A 21691-nucleotide genomic window follows, 5' to 3' on the forward strand; every position below is an offset into this window, starting at 1 on the left:
AACTACAAAAGCAATACTTGCAAAACTGTTTGGTGTAAGTGAACTGAACAACTGGGGGGGGGAGGGAAAGGGGGGGGAGGGAGGGGGGCATGAGGGACAAGGCAACAAACAGTACAAGAAATGTATCCAATGCCCAACGTATGATACTGTAACCTCTCTGTACATCAGTTTGATAATAAAAATTTGAGGAAAAAAAAAATAAAGACTTTCTGTGAGACAACGTAAGGTCTCTACCCACAATATTTTATTTTATTTCACATCAATTCTAGGAGGCAAAGCTTTACTATTAATTTGCCTATTAAATGTCCACCCCAGACCCATATGCTAAAGTCTTGATTGTGAGCTTATGGAGCTCACTATTAAAAAGTAGTAGAATTGTTAAGAGGCAGCAACTATGGGTATGGGGCACAGTCCTGTAATACCTCACTGGGGAAGATGGGGGAAGGGGATTTTGAGTCCCAGGCCTACCTGAGCTACGTAGCAAGATCTAGTCTCAGGAATGTAAAAAAAAAAAAAAAAAAAAAAAAAGAAGAGGGGAGTCTAGGTAGGTAAGAAGGTAGGTCATTGGGTGTGCCCTTGAAGTGGACTAGAGGACCATAGTTCCTTTCTGTCTCTTTGTTTCTTCAATGCCTTGAGAGGAGTTGCTTCCTCCACTCCTGTCATGGTGTTCTGCCCTATCACAGGTCAAAAGGCCAACAGCAACAAGCAATAATGGATTAAACCATGAACCAAAGCAAAGCTTTCCTCATTATATGTTGTTATCTCAGATATTTTTACACTGTCATAAAATTAACAAATACTTCATCCCCGTTTCCATCCATGAGAAAATGAAGGTTTAGAGAATTGAAGTTAATTTGTCTAGGACCATGTTCCTACTAACTGCAATAGATTAAGGATGATCAAAAACTAGACTATTAGACTAAAAGCAATGTGGCCTCCAATTCTAGCTATACAGCCCAGAGATGATACTGTGTATCTACAGAAAGGGGAACAACTATTGCCTATCAACATATAAACAGATTAATAAATTTAATAACAGCTGGGGGCCAAAGCACCTTAGAGCAGAGTACAAAGAACAAAAGACATATGGCAAGGTCTAGGCTAAAATCATAGCTAGGGCTCTTACTAAGTTACTATTGACTTCTTAGACCCTAATAAAAGACAGAATGCTTGAAGATGAGACACCAGGGGACTATGCATGTAACCTCAGACAAATGCTAGTATGTCAATGCTCAGAACTGGGTGTTACTTTTTTTTTAAGGCAATCCTGAGGCTTGAACTCTGGGTCTTGGCACTGTCCCTGAGCTTCTTTTTCTCAAGGCGAATGCTCTATCACCTAAGCCACAATGCCACTTCTGGATTTTTTTTTTTTTTGAGTAGTTTATTGGGGATAAGAGTCTCACAGACTTTCCTTCCTGGGCTGCCTTTGAACCTCAATCCTCAAATATCAATCTCCTGAGTAGCTAGGATTACAGGCATGAGCCATCAGTGTCTGGCTATTTACTGCATCTTAAATAGAATATACCTAACAGTAGTTCATACGGATATAGGTTATGTAGGATTACACTATTATGCTAGCTCCTGCTCTCCTTTCCCTACCCAAACCAAAGGCATTATGTGAAATTCTCTATGATCAATTAAATGGAGAAAGGAAAAAGAAATCTACTTTACTGATAGTGATATACACAAAAAAAATGAGTAGCAACCTAAAGTAGACCATAAATATTAAAACCTTAGTCAAGGTGAATAGCTCTAAGGGACAGTGGAGAAGAAAAAGCTTCAAGGAATACTCTCTGATTAACTTTTCCTGGTAAAAGACCTGGTCTGAGACATTGTTCCACATTAACTTATGAGCTCAACTACACTAGATAGACAGACATCTGGAAGAGAAAAAGGGAAAGAAAATGTAAAGAAACATATACCTCAGACAGCTCCAATTTTTGCTACAGTGTGAGAATCTATGTCCCAGAGATCCTCAGAGTGCAGAAGTAACCCAATAATACAAGAAGCAATAATCTATCTTTTTCCCTGCCAACTTAGATTTGAATGCATGGTCTCAAAAAACCTGCTGGGCACTGGTGGCTCAAGCCTGTCATCCTAGCTACTCAGGAGGCTGAGATATGAAGACTGCAGTTCAAAGCCTGCCTGGGCAAGAAAGTCTGTGAGACTCTTACTTCAAATAAAACTCAGAAAAAACGCTGAAAGTGGTACTGTGCCTCAAGTGGAATATGCTGGTGTTAAGCAAAAAAAAGCTCAGGGACAGTACCCACACACTGAGTTCAAGCCCCAGGACTAGCAAAAGAAAATAAAAGAAAAAGCTGATTAGTAGTAGCTATGTTGGCCAAGGATAGAGGTTTGCATGTGCCTAATAATACTACTCCAAATGTCCAACCCACCAGGAATATAAACAAGCAATCCTGGTGGACACTGCCACAGTGAATAAGAATGTGTTCCTTATTTGCTAGATTACGTTCAATAAAATGATACCGTGAAGCCAGCACTAGCCTAGGGCCTATGTGCAAACTCAAACTAGTAGTCTCTGTGCAGTGCAGACTGCCCAACTCTGACCCCATACTCCATTTGGTCTGCACAATAAATAAAAGGAGGTCACACAATGCCAAATTGTTCAGAACTAAACAGAAGACAACTGCCCTGGACAGATGTCTAAACCACCTAGGAATTTGTGTGAATGAGAAATAAACCTTACATGTATGAAGGCTGCAGGGTTAATTGATCTCCTTCCCCATCCTATTCTGATACATGTAAACCCTGAACAAAGATACAGAATAATGCCTTGATGGGATGATGTAGCTATATGAGGGGTCTGTGTACACCGGTCCATCACAACAAGGATGAAAATGAGTCCTTCTGGGAAAAGATACTGATATTACATTTGGATTTCTATCCCCGTTTGCCATGGCAGGTTTTATTCACCTTAATGGTCTCCCACAGAAGTTACGCTGTTTTCTCACCAGGTTGGTTCAGCAACATGATTTTGGGCATTGTTCCCAGAAGCTTAGCCTCAGGCCTATTTCTCTGGTACTACTAGTGAGTCTTTGAAATGCCTCATATCCTTCAATAAATTTCTTTTCTATTTACACTACCCAAATATCACTTGATTGTTTGCAACTATTACACCTGACCACATATTCCTTCTTGCACTTTGAACATCCAAGCAAATAATTGTTTGGCCATTTGTGACCTAACAGTTCCCTCTCAGGAAACTCTAATCCAGCAATAATTTTCTGGGGGATTTCCAATAAACTCCTTTACCTGCAAGCCACGAGGAGAAAAAAAGACTGTCTCTTACTTTCCCTAAAATCCCACCTACATTCCTTTTCCAATTCAATCTTCTTTCTTTGCCTAAGGCTGGCCTGTTTATTGGATGAAATAGCTTTTCTGTGGGTGGACATAGAAACATCGTTGGTTAAATCCAAATCCTAGCTTTTCATCTATCTTTTCATCTATCCCTGGACACACCAGTGCTTTGAATGCACTATCTATCTGACCCATATTCCAACAATCATTTTGACTGTTAAGGGGGTTAAATTTTGAATAGTGCTACAGTCTTTCTTGGTAAATTCCACCAAAGAATTAAGAAATCTGTCAGAGTCATTTCAACACTGTAACTAAGTGGTCTGAATATTAGAGCAGACTAGGATGACATAGCATTCCACTTCCCAGGATAGCCTATAACTGCAGCACTCAGGTGAACTGTAGAGGCCCCCGGCCACCTCCCCAGTGGAGAGTCTCAGGGTGTCCTAATGATAAACAGAGCAGGGCACTGAAGAATGCAGTTTAGAAAGAACTAGAAGAAAGTATTTAAACAGTAATCTTATCAGAGGAAATAAGCACATTTTTGATGCAGTAAGTTTAAAAAGACTTAGATTTAGTGTGCAAATTCCCATGGAATCCTACTTAGCCCCCTAATCTATGTCAAAGCAAACTTAGTTTCACATCAATGGTGCTTCTCATTTATCTTAATACTGTGGATTTATTTCTTATGCAAAATTGTTCATTTTTACCAGCCTGGAACTTTAAAGAAATCATATTCTCTTCTCATTTTTTTCTTTAAGCCCAGGTGTCATCAAGCTGAAAATCTGCAGACACAATTTTGGTTCTCTTCCACAGGAAACTCAGAGCAGTGCCCAATCCAGGCAACAGCAGATTAGCACTGGCTCTGCTGACAGATTCTTAACATTGTTAGAAAGAAAACAACACTGATGGCATATTATGATTTGCAAAGATTTCTACTCCTACCCTAAATCAGAACCAGTAAGTGTCTAGACTATGCCATGACTATTCTTGTTCTGGAAGCTGGGATCCTCAAAGGGAAAAAAGCACAAAGTTACAAGTGGAACTTGAAAGAGTTTAGGCCATATGCTATGAACCCAAGATCTTGGCTAATGACATAAATACTAATGACTATCCAGAAACTAAGCATTCAGAAGACAAATTAAGGTGACTCTTAGAGCTTATCAGTATTATTTTGACAGCACAATAGAAACAAAGCCAAATCTTAGTAGTTAAAAAAAAAAGAAAAAGGAACATCGACTTATCTATGGAATTTGAGAAAAAAATAATGAAGGGTATCAAGGTAAAAGAGTTTAGTAAAAAAGTTCAGGCAAAAAAGATAGAAATCAATTATGATCTGCCTTGTGATAGTCAAAGTCAAAGATATGTGAAAATATTCAAAAACCAATAATTAAATCAATGTCAAAGGCAGGAATTTCTATTTACTAGTGCCCTCTAGCTCTGTACTCAGATAAGCCCCAACATTTTATTCTCTGATCATATGAGTGTCTAATATCTGTCAATGTGAAAGACTCCTTGTTCATTCTATTAGTCTTTATAATCATTGTATTAAATCATTCTTCCTAGTGCTTTCTCCTAGCAGCCATTTGTGAGGCATTATAGCATTTTGGTTTAGTCCACGTATGCTATTGGCCATTTGGTACTTTTTCCTTTTTATCTTAATTTAAACTGCTCCAGAATCTTGCAAACAACTAGGCAACTCCTCTAAGACTTTCATTGAACTTTAACATGTAATCAAGCTATCTAATTAAGCCACAATATCATCACTCCTCTAGTTTACAAGATAATAATCTTATTCCTTTTTGTTAAACTATTTGCCCTTTGGTCTTATGGTTTATTCACTTGAGAACTAGATTACAGCTTCCTAGACTAAAGCCACAGTGGAATTGTTCTGGCCTGATACAACTTAAATTAATGTCATACAATGCCAGCTAAGTTCTACCTTAATGCCATCTCCTTTCATAAAGTTACTCTATCATTTTGTCTTGATTAGTATTTTTCTGAGGGTTTTTAAAATAACATTCCTCCTGTAGAATTAAATAGTCTTACTAGATGTGCCTATTTTTTTAATCAAGGTGATGTACAAAGGGATTACAGTTATATATATGGTAGTGAGTACATTTCTTGTCAAACGTGTTATGTCCTCCCTCATTTTTCTCCCACATTCCCTCCTCCCCAACACCCCCACCCCAAGTTGTACAGTTAGCTTCCAACATACTGTAAATATCACTGTTGCACTGATTCACCTTTCAGACCTTCCCTAATTCAGATAAACATATATACGGAAACTAAGCATTCAGAAGACAAATTAAGGTAACTCTTAGAGCTTTATCAGTATTATTTTGACAGCACAATAGAAACAAATCCAAATCTTAGTAGTTAAAAAAAAGCAAAAAGAAAATCAACTTATCTTTGGAATTTGAGAAAAAAATAATGAAGGGTATCAAGGTAAAAGACTTTAGTAAAACTCGATTTATCTAGCTTGGGTCATAGGGGAGCTCTATGGTTAGCCTTTTGAGGAACCTCCACACTGCTTTCCAGAGTGGTTGAGCCAGTTTACTCTCTTCCCCCAATAGTGTAGTGGTGTTCCCTTTTGGCCACATCACCTCCAGCATCTGTTGTTATTAGTTTTCTTGATAATGGCTATTCTTACTGGGGTAAGGTGGAATGTCAATGTTGTTTTGATTTGCATGTCTTTTATGGCCAGAGGTGTTGAGCACTTCTTTGTGTCTATTGGCCATTCTCATTTCATCTTCAGAGATACAGTACTAAAATTCCTAGCCAAAGCAATAAGGCAAGATGCAAATGTAAAAGGGATCCAAATAGTAAAAGATGAAGTAAAACTTTCTCCCTTTGCAGATGACATGATCCTGTATTTAAAGAACCCCATAGCCTCTAATCCCAAGTTACTTGAGCTGATTCAGAACTTGGGCAAAGTAGCAGAGTATAAAATTAATCCTCAAAAATCAATGGTTTTTCTGTATGCTAACAATGAGAAGAGTGATGCTGAAATCAGGAAAGCAACTCTTCTTGTAATAGCCTCAAAAAAAAAAAAAAAACCCTAGGAATAAACTTAACCAAGGAAATGAAAGATCTCTGTGATGAAAACTTTAAAAGTTTAAAGTTTAAAACTTCTACTGTCAAAGGCTATCTTACAAATGCAATGCAATACCCATCAATATCCCAACACCACTCTTTTTTTTTTTTGGCCAGTCCTAGGCCGTAAACTCAGGGCCTGAGCACTGTCCCTGGCTTCTTTTTTTGCTCAAGGCTAGCACTCTGCCACTTGAGCCACAGCGCCACTTCTGGCCATTTTCTGCATATGTGGTGCTGAGGAATCGAACGCAGGGCCTCATGTATACGAGGCAAGCAATCTTGCCACTAGGCCATATCCCCAGCCCCGCAACACCACTCTTTAATAGCATAGATGAAGCAATCCAAAAGTTCATATGGAATGATAAAATACCGCAAATAGCAAAAAACAATCCAGAGCAGGAAGAACAGTGCTGGCGGAATAACAATACCAAACTTCAGACTCTATTAGAAAACTACAGTAATAAAAACAGCTTGGTACAGGCACAAGAACAAGCTCAAGAAACAATGGAATAGAACTGAAGACCCAGAAATGAACCTACAGATCTATAGCCATGTAATCTTTGATAAGGAGCCAAAAAATATGATGGAAGAAAGACAGCCTCTTCAACAAATGGTGATGGCAAAATTGGTTTCAGATTATGGTTACAGACCAGTGAAAAACTAAAGTTAGATCCTTATATATCACCTTGCATCAGAATCAATTCCTAATGGATCAGACTTCGAGATAAAAGCAGATACCCTGAAAAAATTGCAGGAAATGAATAGGAGAAACACATGGGCTCCTTGACACAAGTTGAAACTTTCTTAATAAAGACCCAGAAACACAACAGATCATGAAAGGTTGGACAAATGGGACTACATCAAACTTCAGAGCTTCTGCATGGCAAAACACATAGCTTGTTAGATAAATCGAAAGCCCTCAGATTGGGAGATCTTCACCGGCCATACAACAGACAAGGCCCTCATATCTAAAATATGCTCAGAACTCAAAAAATTAAATTCCCCCAAAAGAAAACATCAAAGAAATAACTGCCCAAGAATAAATGGGTAAAGACCTATTTTGTTTTAAGAACAACTTTCTGTCTGTCCAGGATTACATGTTTGGTGAGTGAGATTAAGGAAGATATGAAAATGGCAAAATAACCTTTATAATGATATCAGAAGAGGTCATAATAAGGTAAATTTTATTAAAACCATTTCATATATATTATTTCATTTAATTATTAAGAAGACTGAGAGCTAGAAAAAAACAATATTACTGTGCTCATTTTTATAGACCAGTAGTTTCTAAACTGTGTCTATAAAGACCAAGACCATGATACTGTTTTGGCAAATTCAAGTCCTCTCATCTTTTTAATTTTATGTATTTAATTAATTAGCTTTATTTTTGGTGCCAGTACTGGAGCTTGAACTCAGGGCTTGGGCACTGCCTCTTAGCTTTTTTGCTCAGGGTTGGCACACTGACTCTTAGGCCATAGTTCTACTTCTCACTATTTGCTAGTTAATTGGAGATAAAAATCTCATGGACTTTCCTGACTAGGCTGGCTTCAAAGCTCCAGATCTCTCAACCTCCTGAGCAGGTCACATTACAGGTGTGATCCACCAGCCCCTTGCTTTGTTTTGTTTTTTAAAACACATCTAAGTATTATTATTTGCTCAAGAAAAAAGAATGGTGACTGAGATGTGCTGACTGACCTCTCTGGTGACACTGGAGACTGGAAGGACCTAGTGTGTGATGGAATTAGCATCCCAGGAGCCTTTCTTTTCTGTGCAATAGGCAGCAAATACACTATTAAACCCGCCTGAAGGGAATGCCTCCTTGACTCCTTCTGCAGGCCTTGATTCATAAATGCCCTTCTGATAGGAGGTGGGCATTGGAGGAAGGCTTGTTCTCTGCGGCTGCTTGGCTCTCTGCTGTGCCTGAAAGCTGACCTTGGTGTCCTCTGAATTTTATCCAGGAGAAAAGCACAGCAATTGAGCAATTCCCCAAGCACAGGGGACAGAATCTTAGAATGACATATAAACAGCATTCCCTTCCCACTTTGCACCTCTGGGGTGGTAATGTTGCATCTTGTAGTTACAAAAGGAGTATGCTGGACAGTGAATGACCTCAGGTCAATGTAAAGCAACACAATCTGCTGAGAATTAGCCAGATGCTTAGGGAGAAGATACGTGAATATCCGAGACCGAATCCTTGGCCTCTTGGTGCCTTAAATTTTCTCATTTATAAAACTGTGTGCTGAAGTGAAAGAAAGTGGGTATTTTCTGGTAAGCAATCAAGAAGTGGATATTTTTTTGGTAAGCAATCCAGAAGTAAGATGGCAATCCACAAGTAATTTGTGAAAATAAAAATAACTTTAAATTTGATATTCATCCTCTAGCTGGTCTTAGATTAAAATTACTAATGCTACTAAGTTATAGTTACAAGGATTTCAGGAAGAAATATAATATAATATGCTCAAGAAATTCGGATTGTTCCAATTCTATCCAAGATACTCTCAAATAACTCATCTGGAATAAGTCACTTCATACACACCCCAATTCTTCATCTATAACAGTGAGATAATAATGAACTTTCTTTATAGGGATCTTGTGAAAGTAATGCATGTTGTCTGGCTCATAGTAAGCACCTACTTGAAGTTTCTATACAATTACAATTATCATCTTAAAGGTCTTAGGGTATGTCAGCCTTTCAAGATGATAATTGTAATTACATGCATGAAGAAAGACACTAGAAAGGAAGAGATGCATGTATTTTTATTTTTAATGATATACATTTCAGCTGTACAGTATGATGTTTCAGATGTACAGTATGGTGTACAGTTCAACATAGTGAAATGATTACTATACTTGAGAAAATTAGCATATGTATCTCCCACTAGGTTAACTTTGCTTGTGTGTGTTCAAAGCACCTAAAATCTATTCTTCTATCTTATTTCCTGTACACAATATTATGAACTCATATTATAGATTAGATTTCTAGACTTATTAATGTAACTTATTAGAATTATCTATAGAGTTGCAACTTTATACTCTTTGAATAATATTTTTCTATTTCCTCATCATCATTACTCTCCCTTACCCTAATAGCTATATTTTATTCTGTATTTTTGGCTTAATGAACATCCCAAATATAAGTGAGATTATGCAACCTTTTTCTTTCTCTCTCTACTTTTCACTTAGTATAATATCTTCCAGGTTCAACCTTATAATTGTAAATGGCACTCATTTTGAAGGCTGACTAATATTCTTCCACAAATATATACTTCAATTTCCTTATCCACTCATTATTCAACAGACAAATTGTTTTCCTATCTTGGCTATTATGAAATACTGTAATATACATAAGGGGGACTGATATCTTTATGTGTTACTTATTTTCACGGGGTATGTAACCAGAAGTAGGATTACTGGGTCATATACTAATTACTTTTTTTTTTTTCTGAACGAATCTCCAAATGGTTTCTCATGTTGGCTGTATCAGTTTGCACTCCCATCAACAGTGTATAGTTTTATTTTTTTCTTTATCTTTCAATTTTGTGATGTGGTACTCCTAACACTTGTGAAGTGATATCTCATTGTGATTTTTTATTTGCATTTCCCTGACATTACTGATCACATTTTCCTATAGCATTTGACTATTTTTTTTGTTTCTATGTCTTTTCAGGTCCTTTGCCTCTCTTTTTTACTATTGAGATGCATAAGCTCTTTATATATGTGTGTGTGTATATATATAATACGAATATATATGTATTTGTGTATATACGTATAAGTGTGTGTATATTTATATATTTGTATATATGTGTTTATGTATGTATATGTATAAAGCTTTTATCAGATACAAAAATCACAAATGCTTCCCCTTAATCTCTTAATTCCTAGGCTATCGTTTTCATTTTGTTCATTATTGTAATACATAGGCTACCTTTTCATTTTGTTCATTATTTCCTTTGGCCTTTTAGTTTGAAGTAGTACTATTTCTTTATTTTTGCTTTCATTGTCTGAATTTTTGGCATGACACAAAAAGCAAAACAAAAAGAACCATTTGCAAGCCCTCTGCCCAGAGGCTTTACCTGGCTTTTTAAATCATTGTGTCACCAATGCCTTATTATAGTACCTATGACAAAGTAGGGATTGAATAAATAAATAATTGAATAGGTTTATTTTCCTATTCCTTCAAGGGCTATGACTATAACTGTTTTAGTCCAAGGAAGAAAAAAATGACAAAAAATTTAAATGCCTAAAATCAATCCAGTGAGTTTAAAAATTCATTCATTTCAACAAGTTCTCTGAGTTTCATCTATAAGGGCTATGAAAAGCTGGAGAAGTTTTTACAGCTAAAAAATACTACCCAATTATTCAGTTCTATCTATCAGTTCAGTACTATCTAGTTTACCACACTGGAAAGAATCAGTTCTGTTTGTTCACCCAGAATCTTGATAATTATCTTTAAAGAAGAAGCTAGTTTAAAGGAAATGGAGGAGGGAGACAAACAAGACAAAGGAAAAGAAACAGAAAAAGAACAGAAAGAATCTCTCCATCCAAGAGACACAGCTGCATCCAACTACTTTCACAGCATCTCCTAGCTACAGTTCCTGATGAAGGGACAGAGAGAAGAGCTCTCCATTAATGGCCCGTGTGTGTAAGTTTGTCACAGGTGTTAAGAAAAAGTGTTTAAATTGGAAGATGCATTTGTGTGGATGCCATGAATTCCATCTAAAAGAGAAAAGGATCAGAAAACGTGAATCTGCATACAAGCCATTTCCAGCTCATCATAGTTGCCTGCTGATAATGTGTGTGTGTTTGTGTGTGTGTGTGTGTGCGTGTGTGTGTGTATTCCTCCATCTTGCAAAACACTCCTTAAGTGACACTATCTAGGAGTTCTTTTTTTATCTCCTAGGATGGGATAGCACTTTGTCACAGGCACAACTAGTAGCCACCACTGGGGAGATTCCTTGTTTGGGATATATGTCCCCTTGTGAGGAAGCTCCATGCCGCCCATGCTAGGCAAGCACTCTACCACTAAGCCACATTCCTGGCACATTCATGAGGCCCCTGCTCTTGTCTTCCTGCTCAGTATGGAATCACCAAACCCTGCACAAGCTTTGCATGAATAGATAAACACAGATAATAAGCATATGTATGTTTGATCTCCATTGCTCATGGATTCTGTATTAGGCAATTTTCCAGAGCACTAATTCAAAATTTATTTACAACCTCAATGTCAATTCAGTCAATTCCATATTTTCTGTCATTTGCATACATTAGTAGAGAGCAGCAACTTAATTGTTACCAGATACACTGCTCCCAAATGAGGTAGAGCAAGGTGAATAAAACTGTGCCTTGGTTTCCAGCTCTCATACTGTAAACAAGTATCCTTTTGTGTTCTGTTTAGTGTTCTATTTTGTCACATTTTTGTACTGTGTACACTGTATCAAGATTATTAATAGCAACCTACTCTGTCTCCTGTCTTAAGCTTATGTGTATTCTCACGTCTGTATGGTGAGTAATTATATAAATTTAAGTTTCTCAGATATTTATCTTTGACGAAAGTACTATTAAACACCTAACGCTGCTCAAATAACAGATCATATTTCTTAGTACAGCTTTTAATTCGATTGGTTGGTTAAGGATGAAAATAGAAAAAAGACACTATAAGGAAAAAATATTCATTTATCTAAATGGTCCCCATGGACATTGTGATAGTAACTTAAACAATTATATGGTTAATAATTTGGTGCTGTCTGAAAACTGTACAACTGTGAGTGATTTATACAGGCCTGAGTTGGCATATGTTGTATCACAGGTGGGTATGAGGTCACCAAGAAACCACTTCACAGTTTTCCCAGAAGTATAGAGTCAAAAAGGTCACTTGTGGTAAAAGATCTTTTGGATTCGTCTTTTAAATCAATGCATGAATTAAAGACAATTTACATATAAATAGGCTAATACTCTGACTTTGAAATTAAATGGATTTTTAAAAGATTTAAGTAACTGCAGAAAAGGTCAGTTAGGCAGTAAGTATACATAATGTGATTTTTGAAAACTGCTTGTCTTGTTGGTTTATTAATATTTTGTATTCATTGTCAGTGTCGTTCTAAAATTGTGTGCATAATTAGCAACTCACCAATGTCAAAGGCGGCTCCAAAAGTAAGGGAAACATATTTCACAAATCAGTGAAGGAAAGACAAATGTAGCATCTGAACACAGAAACAGCCAAAATTAACCTTTGCTTTCATATTAATACCCATTAGATTCAAATATATCACAACATATCCCAAATAAGCATGGAATAGCTCAAATAAGAGTTACCTTGACATTTAGCCTTGCTGATAATTTACAGCTTTCCACACACAAAAGCTGCAAGTGATCTACTTTTACTAGTATAGAATCATACTTGTAATCTGTAATCCTGATTCCCCTCTTAATGGAGTATACAACTAAGGGTTGTTTTGTTGTTGTTGTTTTTTTGGGGGGAGTGTTGTTGTTGTGTTTCCAGCCATGTAATGAAGGGATAGTGTGGAACTTTTGTAATATCAAAGCTGATTCCTGCCACCACCACTCTTGCACATACTAGTGTACCTAAAAAAGTGCTGGGCCACAGGGAAGAATGGAGAGAGCATAAAACATTTTTACAGTAGTATAACAAGTTGCTGTAATAATAGATACAGGACTATGAACTTGTCCAAACACATAGACTCATAGAACACAAATGATAAATCCTTAAGTAAACTAGGGACTCTAATTAACTGAAAGGTATTGATATTAGTGTATCAACTGTAACTAATGTACCACTCCAAGACACAAGGCTTATCCTAAGGGAAAATAGCAGGCAGGGGGAAGAAGAATGAAGGGATATACACACACACACTCTCTCTTTCTCTCTCTACTTTTTTTTAATCTAAAGTAATTTTAGATGATAAAGTCCATTTTTTGTCAAATTATAGGTTCAATGTAATGATGCATTCAGGCACATGTTAATTTTTTTCTTTTGTTTTTGTTTATGTGTGTGTGTGTGTGTGTGTGTGTGTGTGTGTGTGTGTGTGTGTGACACACATATGGCTGTACTGGAGTTTAAACTCAGGGCCCCTGGCTTACAAAGGCAGGTAGGTGATCTACTACTTTGAGCGACTCCACCAGTCCTCGAATACTTCTTTTACATAAATGATGTATAACTAATACTCAGAGGCGCCCTCTTAGTTTGAGTTGATGATTAGCTGGCCTCTTGGTTTGGAAGCAGAAGTAAGATCAGGAAAGTTGGATTTCTAGGCCAACCTGGGCAAAAAATTAGCCAAATTAATCAGTCAACAAGCAGGTTGTAATGTACCAGTGATTTCAGCTATTTGGGAGGCATAGGTAGGAAGATTGTGGTCTACCCCCAAAAGGTTGACAGCATAACTCAAGTGTTAGAACACCTGCCCAGCAAGCACAAGGATCTTACTTCAAATTCCAGTACTGAGAGAGGAAGCAAAGGAGAACAGCTGCTCAAGCTGGGTCCTTTGCTTCTACCTTTGTTTGAAGCAATTCCTCTTTTTTCTGTTGTACATATTGTTTCTCCATAGGGGAATCCCATTAACCAAGAGTTCCTTAGCTACAGAAGAAGAGGGGAAGAAGGAGGGGAGCAAGATCTCACCCAACCATAATACCTTGCTAATAACTATTTCTCTCAGCTACTGAATAAGAATAAACAAACAAACATTTAACCAAATGCCCCAAATGACCATTATACAACCTAAGATTGAGCTAAGCAGATGCTAAATGACAACTCTGGAAGAAGTCCAACGACTAAGTACTTACTTTGCATCCAAGATGTACCCAGGACTTTATGAGAATGTGGAGCATGCTCTGAGGTACAGGTGAAACACAAAACATCATTCCATCCCTGGAGCATCATATAATCTTCCAGAAAAGAAAAAAGCAACACCCATAGCAAAATGTGAAAACAATATGATATGCCTGAGGCACCCACCACCCAACTAGATAAGTTAAAAGCAGCTTTGAGACCTTTATTCCAGTATCAACAAACGGCCAAGTCTGAATAAGGTGAGGGCCAGGGTTAAAGAAACCATTCCAATTCCCATAAAGTCTCACTTTCTGAAATTGTCATCTACCCTTCAGAAGGTGAAATGTATACTAATACAGTCTGTGAATCAGTGATGGATAACATTCTTGTTAAAGACATCCATGAAAAGTTCCTCAAGCAGAATACAAGTGATGTTAATTTGTATCTTCAATTGTGTATACGCCTCCTCTCAAAATGGACGCCTCACCACCAGAGAAGCCACTAATGAGTTAATTCCCAAGATCTTGAAGATGCTAATCTGCTCCCAAACAAAGGCACAATGGTCAGATCAGGTAACTTATCTTGGGGATGCTGGGAGATGCAGAATCAGAGGCCTCCAATCAGGATGGATTCCTGCTCAGTATTCTTCACTCTAATTCTAAAGAAATAAATATCCTGGAAATTTTCTCCTCTCTAGCACTCAGCACCACACAAAAGAGAAAGCATTCAAGGGTTAATGCCAGGAGTGTTGTATTATTTTATTTTTGATGTTTATATCTATGTTATGCTATAAATTACTCTGTGCATATGAAATTATCCGTGTGTGTGCGTGTGTATGTGTGTGTGTGTGTGCATGGACACACATATCCTCACAGATAGAATGTGTTATAGTTAAAACTATGCTGTCCAGAACCATTCAACTCCAGAAATGTATGACTGTATATGCAGGCATGAATTTAGAATAAAAACAGCCAAATTATAAATACTTTGTGTATTGCCAGAATAAACAAACTGCCTATGGAGCATAAGGATTGGCAACATAATCTTGCTGGCTTCACACTGCTGACCTGTTGCAAACAAGAGACTGGGAGATCAAACATGATTAAAAATGCAAAGAAATTACACCCGAATGATAGGCTGAGTTTGACAATGAACTCTGGACTCAGAGGCACCACAGCAATCTTTGCACAAAGTGCTTGGTGGTAATTTACTTGCCAACTGAGGCCTGCTACTGAGGAATCATAATATAGATCCTTCCTAAGCAGGCTAAATTCTTTACAGCTATTAGCAACTTCATCTTGACTCTCCTTTAATAAAACAATTTCTTCTTTTTTTTTCACTGAGAACTGATGGTTTGTGTTTCATCAAGATGATCCCCAGAAGTTGTTAGGAACTTGCACAATACACTAGTTATGAGTAGCTGAAGCATGCATAAGAAAAGAGCGGCTGTACTGCAGTTGCTAGGCTGTGGCTGGTATCCTTCTACTGAAATTAGAAAAGCAGGAGATGAAATCAAGTTTGAAAAAAATAGACTCTAATGACAATACAAGAATGGTCAACAGAAGATAACCAGGTTTCACTTTCTTGATGTCTCAGTCTCATATGATTCTACTATGTGTTATCTCCGAGAAACACAGATAGATATACAAATAGTGATATTTAAAATGTTGCTTTTAGAAAGCTGAGGGTGTAGTTCAGTTGTAGAATGCTTGCCTAGCATAAGGGAGACCCTAGGCTCTAGACACAGCACTGCAAACACCACCACCACTTATAGCAATAACAACTCATTTTCAAATACCCATATATTCACAGTAGAATATGCTACCTCAACATATACTTCGATATAAGATGTTTGGCAAATGACTAACGAATCAGTAATTTATTAAGGAAGGGCTTCCAAGAAAAACTACTGGGGAAGCAGCAATGAGCAGGACAGGGAAAGGCAGGCAAGGCCAAGATTTGGGGTGAAATTCTGTAATGGGAGTTCTCCCAGCAAGGCAAGGAAACTGGACTTTCACTCACCCTCATCAATCAGTCATAGGCTGACCATTGTCCTAGGAGTCCACAGGCTTCCAATCATCCCAGCTCTCAATGGACTTAGTGAAGCCCCTGTCAGATGGGCCTGACAAGATGGTTACAGACTCAGCCATTGGAAGGAACACACAAAGGAGCCAGGGCAGTGATCACAGACACAGGAAAGGCACTCCGCTGGGCAGGGGCACCCTTCTATTCCTGCCAAAAGAATTCCTATGGCTTTGGAGAAAACATAATTGGGAAGGTAGAGTAAGGTTAGAGAATTCAAATTGTTCAGGAGGACAGAAAATAACAGCCTTCTTTTTCTCATTCCCAGCCCTCCACTAACTTCCTCACTTGATTCTATTCTCCAAACATGGCGTGTTTTTACAGTTTCTTTAAATCCTTCTAAGGAACACAAATGGACAAACATGTATGTGTTCATCACACACACACACACACACACACACACACACCTCTACTTTTTAAAGAGAAAAAGAGACATAAATAAAGAAAAAAGGGGGGAAGGAAAGGTATAAACAAATATATAAATGAATGAATGGTAGACAGATGGTAGGAAAGGAGGATAGATGGATGATGGATATTACAGTTTACTGATTCTATAAATTTTTTTTTTTTTTTTGGCCAGTCCTGGGCCTTGGACTCAGGGTCTGAGCACTGTCCCTGGCTTCTTCCTGCTCAAGGCTAGCACTCTGCCACTTGAGCCACAGCGCCGCTTCTGGCCATTTTCTGTATATGTGGTGCTGGGGAATCGAACCTAGGGCCTCGTGTATCTGAGGCAGGCACTCTTGCCACTAGGCTATATCCCCAGCCCCTCTATAAATTTTTTTGACATGAAACATTTATAAGACCAAGATATCTTACAGTTGATAATTTTGTTTGATTTTTTTTAAATAGACAGACTGGTAACTACAGTTACAGTTGAACTGATAGTTCACACATTGCCACTTGAATAGCCTTACACTGAGGTAGCCTTGCATTGTGTGAATAACACTGTTTTAGATAGGTCTGAAACTCTTGCAATACTCTGCTTAATTATGTTTACTAATTATAATTGTTCAGAAGACCAAAAATAAGGTTGATTTATAGTTTATCAGACTTTGGCACTACACTGTACTAGCTTCATGAAGATACAGTGGCAGTTTTCTGCTATGGATAATTTTGTATTTATAATTCGTTGACTACATAATTTGCATGTACACAAGCTCAAGTTCAGAAAGGATGAATAAGCATAGGCTTTTAAAAAAAGTATCTGCCTCCTACCTGTCTTCCATCTAAGATAACTATTGTTATTGCTTTTGTATAGTTTTACAGACTTTGTACATGTGCATCAGCACACACACACATACACACACACACACACTCAGATGGAGGCATAAAAAAAGCACAGTGCTTTGTATCCTGTTTTTCTTCTTTAACTTAATATAATTTGGAGATCGCTCCATTGCACAGAACTTCTGTATTCTATCTAAAGACTTAACAGTATTCCATTATGCAGATGCAAAATTAATTTTACCAGTTGCCATTTTAAAAAGTATTATCATTATCTGTTTCTTGGAAGTTCAAAATAATTTGCCTCTGAAAACATAAAGACCTGGGAGTTTTATAAATCTTTTATATCTTTCTCAGATTTTTTTTTTTGTATGACTAAATTTGTTCTCTTTCTTCTTGGGAAGTTTCGATGACTTATTTGCTTACAAAAAAAAATCCACTGTATCCAGAGATTCAAAAGTTAACCGACTTTCCTTTGATGCTTTGAATTTTTCTTTATCCAGGGTTCCTTTCTGTCTTCACTTCTAATTCTGTGTTACTATTCTCTTTGCCTTTTACTTTATCAGGGACTAAGCAGACTATTTCACTGTTTGTCTTTCCTTTCAAACAGCAAACAAAACAGAACAAAATGCTTGGGTTTATGATGCTAGGTTTATTTTCAAATTAAAAATGTGACCTCTAATTTCTGTGTTTATTGTTTAGTTCTTTCTACATTTCCTATACTTAGTTCTTCTTTTCTTAAGCCAAATGCTAAATTACTTTTGTTCTCTGTGTGTGTGTAAGGTTATAGATTTCCTTCTCAGCACAGTTTTAGCTTTAGCACCTTAGTCTATGTGCTCTATCTTATTATCAAGGATATCTACATATGAATCAGGTTGTGGGTGAAGTTAAGAATTTAGATTAAGAGTTGTTGAAAAAGTTCTTAAATGTCCATATTGTAATGTTTTGATATCATTAGTTTCTAAATCATTGCATTCTAATCTAATGATAGAAACTTAGGAATTTAAAATCTTTTGCAAATTTCTATGCATTCTTTGTAACCAATTAAGGTCCCATATTCAAAACTTTCCAAGAGACCCTGCAAAGAAGATACATTCTCATTGTCAGAATCTAAAGTTAGATACACATTTTCTAGTTGACTTCAACAATTATTTAATTTAGGTGCACTTGATATTACATAAATTTAGAAACTGTAAGGTATCCTACATTTCTGTTTGTCTTTTTGCATCTCTGTATTTACCCATGTACTGAATGACTCTATTACTTGATACATTATTGTGAATACAACCTCATATTTGAGGGGCCTCCATACCACAAGCAAAGCCTCACCAAAACAGATCAGAAACATATTGAGAGCAGGACCTGTTAGTACACAGGATTGGGCTCAAGATTTGGTGCTTATCTCCTATAGATCTGCCCAGTAACTCCTAGTCTTCTGCAAATAATGGACATGGTTTTGGGAGAGGCTCCCTTTCTCACTGGAGAAAAAGTGGTAGAGTCTGAATGTCAAGAAGGGCTATGGATTTTTAGTATGGGATTGAAAAACTGCAGACAATGAATATGTACACTGCTGTATGATGTGGGCCTAGAAAGGCCTAAATGCCAGGAAGATAAATTAATTTGTCAGATCATTTTCAGAGAGCAAGAATACAACACATATTTGCATAAAGAAATCTCCTCAATCACACAGACTTTATATATTATATATATATATATATATATATTTTTTTTTATCAAGACCCATTAGTTTCACTCCATACTTTCAGAGGACCATTTGCTCAGCATTCACCACTCTTGCACAGCTTTGGTCCATTGTGCAATTAAACACTTCATATTGTTTTACATTTGACTCTATGTAGGCTGCAAAACATCATGCACAAAACTTGATATCAATTTTTTATATTGGCAAGTAGGTGGATAATACACAAAACTAGAAATTGCTTTGGATTTAGAAAAATATTGAAGAAGAGTAAATGGAAATGTCAAAATTTTCAAGGACATTTCAATACGTTTGATATAAAACCTTGTAATATTGGTTAACCACTTCTGCATTTTTCTATTTTCCACCAATAGATAAATTTAAATATTTACAAATGTAATTTCATAGAACACATTAAGAATAATTTTAACTTTTTTTTGCATTATTGAGCTTAAAAACTCAGAGTCTCACACTATTGCTTGACACAGGCCCCCAGATCTTTTGGCGTTTTAGTTATTTCTTAGGTAGGATTTTTTTCACATTTTTTCCCCAGAGTCAACCTCAAACCACAAGCCTCCTATTTATATCTCCTAGGTAGCTGGGATTATGAAAGTATATCACCCTGCATAGCTTGTTTGCTGATATAGAATCTTGTTAATGTTTTGCTCAACTTATTCATGAAGTGCGATCCTTCCAATCTCTACCTCCTGTGTGGCTGGGATTACTGGCATGCATCACCATGCCCTGCCCTAAGTTTAACATTTTTAATTTTAATAATGAAATTACAATCTGATAAAAAGTATTCAAATTTTACATACTTCAAGTAAAAATTCAGTTTTATTTTTAATACTTCAAAGAGGTTTCAACACAGTTTTTCTATACAGGGGTAGACAGTACATTTCTGGGTTTCTGGTAACCTCAATTTTTGCTGTCATATCACAAAAGCATCACCGAGAATGTGCTACTGAATGTAGTAGCTAGGTTTGAATCTCAGGTCTTAATTTTTTAAACTTTTGTATTTGATCATAACTGTTAACAGATATACAGTATGTCTTTAAATAAGAGGCCTTCAGTTATAATGCTTTAAACTTTTCACTGAAATAGAGGCAAAACCATTTTAACAAATTCATAATACCTGAAAATTGTTTCTAACTTAAAAAAACTCCACCCAAATATCATCTTCCATTTATCAGAATATGCATGTTAATAATAAAATAGAGTTGTCTTTAGGGCTGGAAATGTGGCTTAGCGGTAGAGTGCTTGCCTAGCATGCAAGAAGCCCTGGATTTGATTCCTCAGCACCACATAAACAGAAAAGGTAGGAAGTGGCTCTATGGCTAAAGTGGTAGAGTGCTGGCCTTGAGCAAAGAAGCCAGGGACAGTGCTCAGGCCCTGAGTCCAAGCCCCAGGACTGGCAAAAAAAAGGAGTGTTGTCTTTAATGTTTGACTGATTTCCAATCATATGAAAACCATAGCTTTACCTGTAATCTTATATTCTGTCCTTCAAAAGTTTAATTATCAAAGTGGAAGGATTAAAAACAGTGGCTGGATTTATGTATTTTAAATATTTAGATAGATGGCATAGAATGTGTCAGCCATTTGCACGTTTGCCTTGAGTCCTAGAAACTTGAGGCATAGGCCTGAATACAACAGTGTTTAAGAGGCTATGGCCTCCTTGCCCTGAATTACAGTGGAAGAAGTTCTAGTTCATGTCCATTGATTCTACTGTGGACCAGATGATCATTATTTCTCCCATGGCCTATAGTAATGGACTTTTATTGCTCTCCTTGCATCTATTTTTACCCTTCCCAACCTATTTTCTACACAACAGCACTCTGTTTGTGAATATTTTTAAAACATAAATTGGAAACTATCATCTCCATTCTAAAAGCTTTTCAATTGCTTCCCATTACATTTAAGATAAAATCCAAATTTTTCATAGTGTAGGAGGTCTATCTGCTCCTGTCTATCTTCACACATTGTCTTGTCCTTCCCTTCCCTGCCTACTCCTATCTAGATACACTGGCCTTTTGTATACTGCTAGGGCACTGAGGTACTGCTTACTTCAGAATCATTACCTATGCCATTGATTCTTGCCTCAACCCTTTTGCATGGCTTACTTCTACTATTTAGCGCTGTTTAAACCTCATCCTTTCAAAGAGGGTTTTTCAATCCACCCAATCTAACATATGGGATCCTTGTTATTTTCTGTCATTCCACCCTGTTCATTTCCTTCAGAACTGTAGGGAAAAACCTGTAATTATATAAATATAGCTCTTTACTAGTGTACCTGCTATGTTGCATGCACTTACAGAGCAGAGACAATTTCTATTTTATCACTTCCAGTAACCGAATATGCCTGGAATTCACAGATGTTCAAAAAAGAGTTGTTGAACAAATAAGTAAAAGCAAATTCTGGATATATCGGAACACCTCAATATGAAGATGCTATTCCCAGGAATATCAAAGTCATTAGGGATATCAATCTTGGG

The 21691-nt window shown here is 37.0% G+C and overlaps 1 protein-coding gene across 3 annotated transcripts in view; it reads right to left on the bottom strand.

Moving 5' to 3' along the window:
• Fhit (fragile histidine triad diadenosine triphosphatase) overlaps window positions 1–21691 on the bottom strand; it is a 1290154-nt gene that overhangs the window by 886122 nt on the left and 382341 nt on the right. The window contains exon 1 of one of the 3 annotated variants that reach the window (XM_048356065.1): window positions 4261–5415. The exons of the other annotated variants lie outside the window; for them this stretch is intronic. The gene's annotated coding sequence lies outside the window, so the exon portion shown is untranslated. Of the gene's footprint in view, window positions 1–4260; window positions 5416–21691 lie in introns of those variants that run through there. 3 annotated transcript variants of the gene reach the window in all.

This window comes from Perognathus longimembris, chromosome 10 (genome assembly GCF_023159225.1).
Source record: "Perognathus longimembris pacificus isolate PPM17 chromosome 10, ASM2315922v1, whole genome shotgun sequence".
Taxonomy (NCBI): domain Eukaryota; kingdom Metazoa; phylum Chordata; class Mammalia; order Rodentia; family Heteromyidae; genus Perognathus; species Perognathus longimembris.